Below are 13,917 nucleotides of genomic sequence, written 5' to 3'. Positions count from 1 at the left end.
TTGTCCCAGTGCACGCAGACTAGTCTGATTGCTAGAAACCATTGTGTTTGGAACCCTGTTTAAATGTGGGTCCCTAGCTGGGTCTAAAATCAAGCTGTTTGAATAAATGACTTTTTCATTTGCTAGCAGTTCACACCAAAAAAGAAATCCTTATTGGTAGAAAAAATATTTTGTTTGACCTGAAACTAAACATTTCATTTCAATTTTGAGTATTTTTTAACTTAAACAACAAAAAAATAAAGATGAAGGATATTTTGAAACAAAAATTTTCTTCAAATCAAAAAATTGAAATATTTTGACTTTTTTGGAATTTCTTTGTTTGTTTTTCTGTGCTACGCACCCACCACCCCCAAAAATTGAACAATTCCATAGAAACAACATGAACTAATGAACTGTTTTGGAGTCAACAAATCTGCAAAAAAAAAAAAAATTACCAAAAAAAGTTTTGGCTAAAATTTTTTACCCAGCTTTTGTTTATAGCCAAGAGCCTAAATTCTCACCAGTGCAGAAAAAGGAGTTCTTCCATTATTGGGCCTTCGCTCATCTTTCGCCCTCTCTTCTTCTGTATTCCAGTACTGTGAATGTGTTTTCTGTGTTTCAAGGTTCAAAGCCCCATCACGCCTTCTGTCATATTCTGCCTCTTTCAGATTACTTCACTGACTTCCCCCACCTGAAAAACAAACCCATCCCAGCCTCATTCAGACTGACCCCAGGGCACGCAGTTCACAGTTAGAGCAATGCTGTGCAAAAGTGCTGAGACACTTTACATAAAATGTAGCTTGAAAATTATCACGATTTTGTTTTGGGTGAGGTTTGTACCCCTAACATTTCACCTGTCAGCCACATTTCAGAGAAGCAGTTCAGTTTTGCTCTTCACTTGTAATTTTAGAAAATCTCAAGCAAAAGTGATACAATGGCCATCTTTGAAATGTTCCTTTTGTGTACTGTTGGTGAGGGGGGAGGGTTAGAGAGGCAGACATATGTATTATGCAGCAGATTGTTGCTACTGATCCCTGTCATAGAAGAAACTCCTGTATCCTTCACTGTACAATACTAAAACTCCTCTTCACCAACTTCTCGTGTTCCCTCAGTATTGAACCATACTGTGTGTGACACTCTCTTATCCCTGTCATAGTTTCCTCACCTAAAGGTGGCCCATTACTCTGCAGACTGACCACTGATCCTCATGGTTGTTGTGAAGTGAAATGCCTAACCCACACAACTCCCCAAGCAGGGCCGGCTCCAGGCACCAGCATTCCAAGCTGGTGCTTGGGGTGGCATTCTGCAAGGGGCAGCAGTCCCTGTGTTTTCACCCCAAAGTGGCGCACCGAATTGCCGCCGTGGACAGTGAGGGGAGTCCGTGCGCCTTTAGGGCAGCAGGCGTGTTTCCGCAGTGGCGGCAATTCGCCGGCAGCTTCTATGTTCAGCTGTCCGCGGTGGTTTCAGCTAAACATAGAAGCTGCCGCCGAATTGCCGCCACTGCGGAAATGCGCCTGCCACCCTAAGGGCACAGGGACTGCCCCCGCTGTCCGGTGGCAATTCGGCCGCTGCTTAGGGCAGCGAAAACTGTAGAGCTGGCCCTGTCCCCAAGGCAACAAGTCAGCAGACCATAAAATAAGTGCCAGGATCTTTGCCACCATTTAGTTAAATAAGAGAGACACCAGGTCTGTGATGGAATTTAGGTCAAGCAGGCATGACACAAAGGTCAACATCACTGCAGCAAACCCCAGCAGTAGGAATGAGAGACAGGCAGTGCCCGGATGAGCAAAGAGGTGCTCAATGGAATACAAAAGCAGCTGGAGGCGTTAGACCATTTCAGTCCCCTCAGTGTAATCAAAGTATTAGTGATTTTTTTTTCTATCAGTAGGATGAAGCCACAAAATTCAGATCTGGATCTTGATCTCAAATACCCACAAGTTCCAAGGTGTTGGTATCTGGGGTTCTGTGATGGATCTTCCTTTGTGTTGCACCTACACAGTCCCAAAAGCAATGATGATGTCCTTAAAAAAACAACCAAACTAGAGCAAAAGCAACAGCCTTCCAGCCAGCTCCCCAATAGGAGCTCTTCTCTTTGTTAGAAATAAGTAGTTGAGGCACTTCACCTTGTGACCTACCTACTCATAAAACACTCCTATGCTGCACTGGATGTACAGGCTGAGACATGGGGTGGGGAAGAGAGTCGGGTACGAGGGGAAATAGGCTGGGGCAGAGGCTCAAGGAGACTAGGCTGGAAAGAAAGGAGCTCCCCTTGAACCTCCATTATGCCTTGATTCCACATACCTATTATCACTGCCTTGTATTATGTGAGCACCTGAAGACCTCAATCCACTGGGCTGGGCTTTGTGCATACAAACAGACAGCCCCTGCCTCAAAGAGCTCACAATTCAAATAGACAAGTCAAAATTAGAGAAGGGGAAAGAGGTGAAATAACTTGTCCAAGGCTAAACAGTGGGTCAGTAGTAGAGCCAAGATTAGAATGAAGGTCCTAGACCACACTGTCTTATACCCCACTTTTTCCCTCCACAGCTGTATCCCCTTTAATCTCTGTTCTTCAGTGGAGTTTTACAAAGCATTCCCCAGTTTCCATTCGTCTTAGTTGTTACATAGCTGGATAATTGCTGCACAAAAACAAGCTTGTTCATCTCACTGAAACATATGATGAAAAAATTATTATAAATGTGTTATGTGTAATGTAAATATGTTAATATTATATCATTCCAATAGAAGTTGATATCAAGATGAGTATTGTAACTAGCGCATGTGGAGGTGGGGCCAGAGCTCATTTGCTTAGATTGCAATGGGCCCAGACAGTAACAAGTTGGAGAACCACTAACCTGGTCATGGTGGATAGTTTGCAAAGAACTGCGCTGGAATATGTTCACAAAGAGTGTTCATTGAACAATTATGAATGATGAAAACGTGTAAAAAATCAAAATCTGATTGTGGATAATGCATGAGCAGAGAAAGCTAAATTAGTCAAATAAATTGTTCACTATAGCTAGTTTGCCCATTCTCTAATGAGAATTAAATCTCTACCAAGTGAGTGGCAGATAGCTAATAAAGAGTTTCTTCCTCTGAGCTGACTAGAGGGGAGAACAGCTTGCCACAGATCTAAATTTTAATCACTTATCATTTTGAAGTAAATTCAGGCCACCTGGCAGTTTATATAATCTTAAATCACTCTTCTAGCTTTTGTTGAAGAATTGTCAATGCGGTAGACACATCCCTGCTATGACATTCTGCATTGCTGCTTGTTAAATTAAGAATGAAATGTGGCCTAGCTAATAAGGGAGGCCATTGGCTTCACAAGAACTCACACAATAGTGAACGTGTGGTTAGGCTTTGTGTTCGTTACAGAATTGTATCATGTTAGAAGACAGCTGTTGAAGAGTCAGATTAGCTAACAGGATGCTGATAACAATTTTTTGATTGCTGTTTTTGTGTTGGTTAAGAAACTATTTTCCCACACAGCTTACAAGCTGAAAGACCTTTACAGTAACTATCAAAGGGCATTCTCTGAGGGGCTGAAGATCCAGTGGAATCTATGTAGACCCATGGCAATTCAAGACTTATTATTATTATTTGTATAACCATAGTACCTAGGAGCCCTAGTCATGTGCTAGACGCTGTACAAACACAGAGGAAGAAAACAGTCCCTGCCCCAAAGCAATTACAATAAGACAAGAGACAACAGACAGATGGGGGAGTTAAAAAAAACCATGGGTATGTCTACACTTCAGTTAAACACCCATGGCTGGCCTGCATCAGCTGACTCAGGCTTATGGGGCTCAGGCTGCCAGGCTATAAAATCGCAACATAGACAGCTGGGCCCGGGCTGCAGAGCCTGGTCTCTGGGATGCCCCCGCTCCACTGCAGTGTCAGATGTCTACACTGTAGATTTATAGCCCAAAGCCCTGCAAGCCCGAATCAACTTACATAGATCAGCCACAGGTCTTTCACTGCAGTGTAGACATAGCCAGGGCCAGCTGTATGACCCATGGGGCCCAATTGGAATACTTGGCAGCGGTCCGGGGCTTCAGCAGCACTTCAGCGGTGGGAGGGTCCACTCTGGGTCTTCCGCAGCACTGAAGGACCCCTCGCCACCAAAATGCCACTGAAGACCCCCGGAGCGGGGCGCTGGGCCCGATTCTGGGGAATCGGAGGAATCAACATAAAGCCAGCCCTGAACATAGCCAATGAGACAATACTGGCCAGCATGACGGGCAATGGTATGAGCGCACCAGCAGCCTAGCTATTATCAAGTTTTTTTTATAAGCATCAAGGCAAAGAAGAGTTTTGAGAAGGGTTGTGAAGGAAGATAATGTGTACGTTTTGCAGATGTTTAGGAGGAGCACCTCCCGATGGTGAGGGGCAGCTTGGGAGGAAACATGAAGGTTCTTGTTTGAAAATGTAACAAGTGGGTGATGGAGAATGGCATCATGGGATGAGCAGAGGCAGAAGTCTAAATCTCACTGGTGAATGAAAGAAAATAGGTAGAGGGGAGTAGATCATTAAGTGCCCTGAAATTGAAGACAAGCAGCTTATGTACCTATGTAGCCCTAAGCAGTTGACTGTTCAGACACAGATACTCTTTGTCAGAAATGACCGGCAGGCAGTGGTATGAAGCTAAATCTCCCTCACTGTTTTCTGTTCTTGTTAAAGTTCAGTGTGAGAAACATCATGGAGTGGGGAAAGCAGAAACTTAGAGAAACGTGCACACTGTGAGATCCTGGGGATGATTCTGATCTCACACTGGTTTTATGCTGGTATACTCCATGGACTGCAATGGGGTTATGCTGGATTTACGCCAGTAGTAAGTGAGATCCGAATCCGGTTTTGTCTGTAAAGCACCATACACACCTGTAGCAAATAACAAATACAATTAAAGGAAGAAAATTCCTGTCAGTAACTAGTTACCTTAGCTGACTTCTCTCCCCAGCCTCTAGTATGGAGGTACAAATCTCCTCCTGGGCAAATATGATCCTCAGATGTTCATAAAAAATTCCCGTTGAGTTCAGTGTGAGCTGTCCCTGTATATCACAATTTGTCTGTACAGGAAATACTAACTAATATAAAGGAGGCAGAACAGGGATCCAGAGAATGGGATTGACAATTTATTTTATTTATTTAATTTTAATTTATTTTTGCTTCCTGTTTCTTGGCAATTGGAATCCTAACAGCTCAAGGAATCAGCAAAGAATCCTGTGGCACCTTATAGACTAACAGACGTTTTGGAGCGTGAGCTTTCGTGGGCGAATACCCCCTTCGTCAGATGCATGTAGTGGAAATTTCCAGGGGCAGGTATATATATGTGTGCTAGCAAGCAAGCTAGAGATAATGAGGTTAGTTCAATCAGGGAGGATGAGGCCCTGTTCTAGCAGTTGAGGTGTGAAAACCAAGGGAGGAGAAACTGGTTTTGTAGTTGGCAAGCCATTCACAGTCTTTGTTTAATCCTGAGCGGATGGTGTCAAGTTTGCAGATGAACTGAAGCTCAGCAGTTTCTCTTTGAAGTCTGGTCCTGAAGTTTTTTTGCTGCAGGATGGCCACCTTCAGGTCTGCTATAGTGTGGCCAGGGAAGTTGAAGTGCTCTCCTACAGGTTTTTGTATATTGCCATTCCTAATATCTGATTTGTGTCCCTTTATCCTTTTCCGTAGAGACTGTCCAGTTTGGCCGATGCACATAGCAGAGGGGCATTGCTGGCATATGATGGCGTATATTACATTGGTGGACGTGCAGGTGAATGAACCAGTGATGGTGTGGCTGATCTGGTTAGGTCCTGTGATGGTGTCGCTGGTGTAGATATTTGGGCAGAGTTGTCTGTGGGCGAGGACTGGCCTGCCACCCAAAGCCTGTGAAAGTGTGGGATCATTGTCCAGGATGGGTTGTAGATCCCTGATGATGCGTTGGAGGGGTTTTAGCTGGGGACTGTATGTGATGGCCAGTCAAGTCCTGTTGGTTTCTTTCTTGGGTTTGTCTTGCAGTAGGAGGCTTCTGGGTACACGTCTGGCTCTGCCAACCTGAAACATATTCTCACCAGTAACTGCACATCGCACTATAGTAACTGTAGCTCAGGAACCAATCCATGCAACAAACCTCGATGCCAACTCTGCCCACATATCTACACCAGCGACACCATCATAGGACCTAACCAGATCAGCCACACCATCACTGGTTCATTCACCTGCACGTCCACCAATGTAATGGCTTGCCAACTACAAAACCAGTTTCTCCTCCCTTGGTTTTCACACCTCAGCTGCTAGAACAGGGCCTCATCCTCCCTGATTGAACTAACCTCATTATCTCTAGCTTGCTTGCATATATATACCTGCCCCTGGAAATTTCCACTACATGCATCTGACGAAGTGGGTATTCACCCACGAAAGCTCATGCTCCAAAACGTCTGTTAGTCTATAAGGTGCCACAGGATTCTTTGCTGCTTTTACAAATCCAGACTAACACAGCTATCCCTCTGATACTTGAGCTCAAGGAATGAAATTTATCAGATGAGGGATGACTATGAGAAAGAACTTGGACCAAATTCTGTTCTACATCACCTGCGTATAACCCACATGTGGGTAACTGAAAGCAGATTTTGGCCCAATTATGGTAATTAATTCCCTGCTCCTCTTTATTACTCATATTTTTACCCACAGGAAATCTCCAGTTGGTATATTTTTATCGAAGTCTTTCAAACCTTTATGTTGTGTTCATTAAAAGAATTAAAATAATCTTCCTGAATTGTAAGCTGATGGAGAAATTTATAATCAATATAGCTTTTTTTAAAAGAAAACAGACTCCAGTTAAAATGAATTAACATTTAATACCTGCAAATGCTAAATAAATAAATAAATCTGCACTTCCAAGTCTGGGGGGGAAAAAACTACTATATTATGTCAGTGCTAAAAATAAGTAATTTAAAGAATAAATACATCATAGCTTATTTGCAGATAGTTGTACATTTTTAGAAAAAAATGGTAATAGGCCTTAGGTCAGCTGCATTGATTTAATGCATTTACTTAGGCTGCCAGAGCAGAGGTAGAATCTCCTCACACTGCATTAGGAGTGCCCCAAGCCTCTGTGACTCCTTTTGATCAAATCTCTGTGAAAGATGAGTGTCATGGCCTCTTCAAGCCAGCTGTGAGGGGGCTGCCCTGTGACTGGAGGGACATGCTGGAACACACCACTCTGGGGCATTGAGGTGAGAGCTTGCTGCAGAGGTGAGAGGCAGACACAACTTAGTACTGTAGGTCTGGAGAACACCAAGGGGGAGGATCTTATTTCACTCCCCTGTGCACAGTCTGAGCATACATCAGACCTGGAGGTGCACAGATTCAGACAAGAGTAAAGAGGCGTGTGATGATTCTGCCTTAGTACTTGTACAGACAGGAGTGTTTCCAGTACTTCTTTGTACAACTCGCTGAGGGAATGGGAACCTGTTTTATAGCTCTGGAAACATATGCACAGTAAGAATGTCTGAGGTAAGGAAAGTTCTTTGCAGTTGTGTATGAATGCATATTTTCAGTGTACAACTTCTACTTGTGGCTAGGTACTGTGGAAACACGAAAATCTGTGGTGGTGTTGATTTGGATAATGGCTTTAGTGATTCTTAAATTATGCTCTCCATTTCTGCCTTAATTACTAAAAGAAGCTGTGCAAGTGTTAGGCTAGTTTATTTACAAAATCCTGTTATTCTACCTGAAATACATAGTAACAGCTCTATGAAAATAAATAATGCAAAATCTTAAGAAGGCTGTAATAAAACAGAACCATTGCTTGGATAATTGTTTTCCTATTGAAGTAGTGGTATCCGTAAATCATAAATACATAAGAATATTTAATTGTACAAGTCCTGAATATACATTAATAGCCATAAAATCTGTGATTTGCAACTTAAATGTATTCTGAGCCAAGTGCTTTAAGCAAATACATTATCATTATTGTGATGTGTATATGCACTGGAAACCAGACAACAATATCATTTCACGATGAAGTTCTAGTGGAATTAGCACAAAGTGGAGCCTAATGTATGCCCTTTATATACAAATCACTGCTCACTATTCAGCATCCAGAAGAATAAGGCAGTAATCTTTTTCTTAGAGCTCCAGTCTGCATGTCTGTATTTCAGTTTTTACTTTCAAATAAGTAGTGAATCAGAATTTAAGACACTCATTTTATTTCTTATGATTTTTTGCCATGAAGAAAAATAAATATGGCATTAACTGTCAGCTTAACCCAGTGCTATTTTGGTAGATGTGTTTAAAGAAAAAGCATTTTACTTTCTGCTCTATTAATTGGTCAAGTATCCTAGCCTCCAGTTTAACAAATGCTTATTTTAAAAATGAAGAGTCGGCATATTGCTAACCCATGGAGAGGGTTTCTGATATACACAGACTATGGCTTATCCTGTTTTAAAATACTGAGGGTAATAAATGACAGCTGCTTTTAAAAAATGTTTCTTTTAGACTGGATAGTCTAGGAACTCATGGGTGATTGTGATTTTGGGGTTTGAGAGGAAGAAGGAAAGAGAAAATAAAAGTAATTATTTTTCATCGTTTTAATTTAAAACAAATTATTTGAAAGGCAACTAGCATTTAAATTGCACAGCTGATCTGGAGTGGTAGACTGTGCTGTGTTCATTTGGTTGAGTTTGCTGTTCAAAAGTATTTTATAAATCCCTTTTAAAAAAAATCATGTAACTACTTGGCTTCTTGAACCTCAGGAGCTGATTGTCTTATCTTTTGGTGAGATAGCTCTGTGTTATGTTGCAAAACCTTCAGGCATGTTGTGTTTCTTCGTGTTCCTGCAGTCTGCAAGTGAAGTCAGCTTCATTAGTTTCATGATGGCACATCAGTGCATGGCTGGTGTTGCCGCTTCCTTGAAGCTAGTCCTGGAGCATGATCTGGGTTGCCTTGGTTTGGATAAGCTTGTAAGGATTTGTCAGCCAGATGTGACAAGATTGTCAAGAGGCAAGTAAAGAAGGAGATCTGATATTAATCAGTGCATAGCTTGGAGCAAAACTTTCTCAAATGCAGTGTAGTAACATGTTCTTCTCATTTACTGCTTCTCTTTGTGGCTGTGGAACTGCCACTGTCTGAGTTTGATGGTTAAAGGGGATGCCAGTTAATAGCCTTTAATTGTAAGGATAAAATTCTAGGTGGAAAAAAGATCATAGGTTTCTATTTTTAACTTCTTTTCAAAAATATAGTTCAGCATACTGAAAAATACGTAGGCACTTGATTCAGGTAAGAGTCTCAATATTTCTATCGTCAGATTTTTAAAATATTGAAATGGGGGTTCAGTTCCAAACATTCAGGGAACGTGACTTGGAACATGACTCAGGGAGCCCCGGTGTTCTTTCTGGTTCCAGTGTGATGAAGGATGCCAGGGATGCTTTTAATTGTTGAGAATAGTGTGTGTTGTTTTTCTTTATTTTAGTGATGGTGACAGAAAGAGAACAGTATATGCTGAAGAATGCTCCCCCCACCCATTTTTTTCAACTGAAAAGGATCATTAGTACATTTAATTGACTTTCAAAGAGCATACTCCATATTATTACGTTGTCTGTATACCACTAGGTTTATAATGCCACTGAGTTTTCCCTAACAAACACTATAATTGTGTATTTTGATTAGAATTAATCTTTGGTTTTAGTGAACAGATACAGTATTTCATAAACAGAGTTATATTTTAGTAATACGTGAACAGATGTGAAAGGCATTTCTAATCCTATGCATGAGGAAATTCTTTTTTTTTTCCCCTGAAGACCCCAAATAAAACTCCTAGGAACATTAACCGTGACAAGAATGTTTAATTGTTTCCCAAGTTCTTTAATCTATAGCACCTTTCCTTCTTGCACTTTTCCTTCATATCTTAACAAGAATGATAAACGCAAATACATACATACCCACTGGAAATGTGCATCTTTAAAATAATATAGAAAAGATTTCTCCAAGTTTTGGGCCACATTCTGCACTCACTGAAAACTGAGGTGAAATCTTACCCTACTCCAGTAAGAACAGCGTTGTGCCTTTTGGTAGGGTGACCAGATGTCCCATTTTGAAAGAGACAGTCTCATTTTGGGGGACTTTTTCTTATATAGGCGCCTATTACCATGCACCCCCGTCCCATTTTTTCACAGTTGCAATCTGGTCACCCTACCTTTTGGTACCAAATGTCCTGAATAAAGCAAATTTGTACCCTCAGTAATATTGAACAATATTATAAAAAATCTGTTCATACAAGTGTATCATTTCATTTCCAATCAGATAATCCACAAATTAAGGTGATATTTTCAGCAATAAAGTAGCAGTATTTTATCTAAATACTGTTGAGTGTATCATATGCAAGCAGATCTCAGTTACTTTTATTTTAAAACATGGTTTCTGCAACATGCTTTATTTTTAAAAAAGTAGTTTTTATATATTCTGATGTATGGTAAATGTTACCATGCAGTTAACAAGCTGAAATTCAGGGCTGAATCTTGAAGTCCTTACACAGGCAAAACACCCAGTGAGTAAGGACTGCAGTTTGGTCCTTTGGGCCTTATCCTGTTCTAATTGGTTTCTTTGTGCAGTTTTAGGTTCTCTCTCTGCAGCCACCATTTTTGTGCTGGCAAGTGCCAGAGGTAAGATGGTAAAACAAGTTTCATTGCAGCCCCCTCTGTTTTTAATTGGCCATAACTGCCTCCAAAAATTTTTCTCTTGGGACTAAAACTTTCCATGCTCAGGCTCTGCCCACAGATGAATTTTTTTTTTGGAGGGAAGAAATCTCCATAGATATTTTAGAGTTACTCCGAACAGTGAATATCCATTCTATGCCTTAAAATCACTTTAAGATTTTTTTTTAACAAACACATGGATAATGAAAAAATGGTCACACTTTAACGCTTCAAATTTCACATGTGGCTAGCCCACAATGAGAAATAGTCACTGCGTATTTGAAAATAGGTATTAAATTACAGTGTTAAAAGTCATTTAAAAATTGGTCTCATTCATGCTGAGGGAAAAATTACTTATTTTTAAATTGCTTATCTGCCTGCAGTGCTGTGGATTTGCATAAAATATTGCATAAATTTGTAGCATCATAGACAGTATCTTGTGTGTGTGTACACACAGTGTGATTGAGTTTAAAATTTATGGAATTGTGTAAAGTAAAATTGTGTAAGAGTCTATTGCAGAGTATGGTTAGTGGTTATTCCTTTTTTAAAAATATAAATATTTAAAAGAATGGGAAAAATAAATGCAAAAAATTCAGTCCATATAACATTATGGCTGCCGACTTAAACAGCGAAGTGAAAAGAGGAAAAAGTTAAGATTATCTTTTCAACATTAACTCACCTACATTGCTCATCTATAAAACTTTTTAATATTAGTAAGACTGTTACCGTACATTTTCAAGTGTGTATTTATGTGCAATGTGGGTAACTTAATATTGTTGATATTTTTTTCATTTCGTAACTATTGTGTGTAAATTTGAAACATTAAATTGTGTTAACCTAGGGTTTTGTTTTTGTTTAATTAAACCTTAGTGGCTCTCTAGCTTCAATGTAACATGTTGTGTGTGTATGTATGCAGGGTACACATAAATATGTGCAAACTGTATGTATGGAACATCCTGTATATAACATTAAATGAGACTCAATTGGGTTTATTTTAATAACTTTCACATTGTTCAAATTCAATGACCTGTCCTTACCTCAGAATCCTTAACTAAAAATGTTACTGTTAAACAGCTGTGGTTTGTCAGATGAGTACGCAGTGATCTATTATTCATTGTTGAATATGTAGTGGGAAATTTTCCTATGCTATCAGAAATAGGTTGCCTTATAAATTTACTTTAAAAGAAACTTCTCTGCTTCATGTAATGGGTATTACATAATCCCTTAAATTTTTCAGGGTATTACAGTCTATACATTCCTGTATTGTGGGCAGTTATGTAATGGTGCATTGTAACATTATTACTGATTCAATATGTATGAAAATAATTTCAATTTGGTTGTAGGGTCAAGCTTAAATAATACCCATGAGATGATGACACCTGAGACTGTTTCTAGCCCTAATTCCTACTTCTCTTTGTTCTATGCTAATTGGATCATATGCTTTTTTATTGATCTTTTTCTTGGTTTGAGAAAACAATCATTCAGTGAACATACCTGTTATTTATAAATATGTAAGATTAATTGCAGAGATCGTGTATCTTTAAACATGTTGTCTAACAACAAATTTACTGTCCAATGTGTTCTGCTTTAAAAGTACCCGGTGTGTGTGTGTGTGTGTGTGCGTGTGTGTTTGCACTTTCTTTTGTCTTAGTAATTATTTTGACAGTGGCCATTAACAGAAGTTGCCTTGAGGGGCCCTGGAGGGTAAATGACTTGCATGAGGAGTGTTTTTCATCCCACAAGTTATGTTATCATTAAGGTCTGGTCTCCTAGTATGTTACCTTTTTGAGAAACTCTTCCATTCGCTTTCTCTCCCAGTTGCACTGTCTGAGGCTCTCAGTCCTAGACACCTATCCGTCAGCTCCTAACGTTGCTGTTAAGCAAGACTGAATGCTTGCATAAAATTTTCAAAAAGTCTTTACTTTGTATAATTCTCTATTGCAGACATTTGCTTTCAATGCAATGTTTTATCAGGAGAAGTTTTTAACAAAGTGACTGTGTACGGACTATAGGTCCATTCCAGCCCTTGAAGTTAATGCATGTGGGTAGTTTGACTGAGTAGTCATCAATATTGGGCTCGTATATAGAAAACATACATAGACTGTACTAATTCCATCTTGAACTGGACTTCTTTTGCATCCTTAATTTTATGGGCACAAAATATTGCAGAGACAATTTAAGCATTTCAGTATCTAAGTATCAGTTTTTACCCACGAGTGAGATACTTGGGGTCAAATTCAGCGCTGACGTATATCTTGTTCATGTCAACAAAAGGCAATGGGATAGCATCAGATGTAAATCAGAACTTGGTCTGTAGACATTCAAGTTATAGAAATTGTACCTCCATATACTTGTATCCTCAAATTGTGGGTGTATAAAGGGAAGTCAGCTTTGATTATTTGACTCTAAATACAAAATATTATCTATAGTTGAATGCATACACTAGGGATCCAGATAATTAATTGTGTTTTCTGCAGTCTTCTTTTATAAAGTATGCTCAGAACTAGTAAACATTGTGAATGAATGGTGTATGCCTGTGAGGTATAATCTCTCAACAATGCACATTTATGCTGAGTTTAGTGATGTCACAAGACTGGCCAAAATTTTCAAACTTGAATGCCTTAAGTTAGACTCTCAAATCCATAGTTAGCTTTTTGCTCAGATTTTCAAAGGTGCTGAGCACCTGGTGCTCCTTTTGACTTTAGTGGGAGCTTGGCTGCTTAGCACCTCTGAAATCGCAGTAATTGATTTAGGAGGCTAATGATGGATTTAGGAACCCACATGTCAGCAGCCAGGTATGACCATATTTGTGTGTAAGTGGGATTTTCAAAGGCGCTCTGCTGTCATTGAAGTCAGGGGTTGAAGTTGCCTGTGCCTCATGGCCTGCCTCTGGTTTGGGGAAGAGGAGTCTATCCCATCCCTGTCCTACATGCTGGTCTCTTGCATAAAGCCCTTTGTGCAGGGACCAGAATTTCACTGAACCCTTTTGCTACTGAGGAATGTGCAGTAATGACCTGCGTCAGCTGGAACTGATATTCATAGACGTTCAATATGGAATAAAGCTCTTGGGTCATGCAGTCCATCCTAGTGTTCTTGTAAAAATGTTGTCCTATCATAAAGAGTGTTACTCAATAGTTACATATGTTCAAAATATCCATGTGTATATTCTCAGGACTTAACTCCATAAAACTTGTTCACTGGGTAATTTATATTACTCTGTCTTATTTTTATTAGAAGCAAAGTACTCATTTTGCATTGA

Source organism: Gopherus flavomarginatus, chromosome 9 (genome assembly GCF_025201925.1).
Source record: "Gopherus flavomarginatus isolate rGopFla2 chromosome 9, rGopFla2.mat.asm, whole genome shotgun sequence".
Taxonomy (NCBI): domain Eukaryota; kingdom Metazoa; phylum Chordata; order Testudines; family Testudinidae; genus Gopherus; species Gopherus flavomarginatus.
This window is presented reverse-complemented; position numbering follows the sequence as displayed.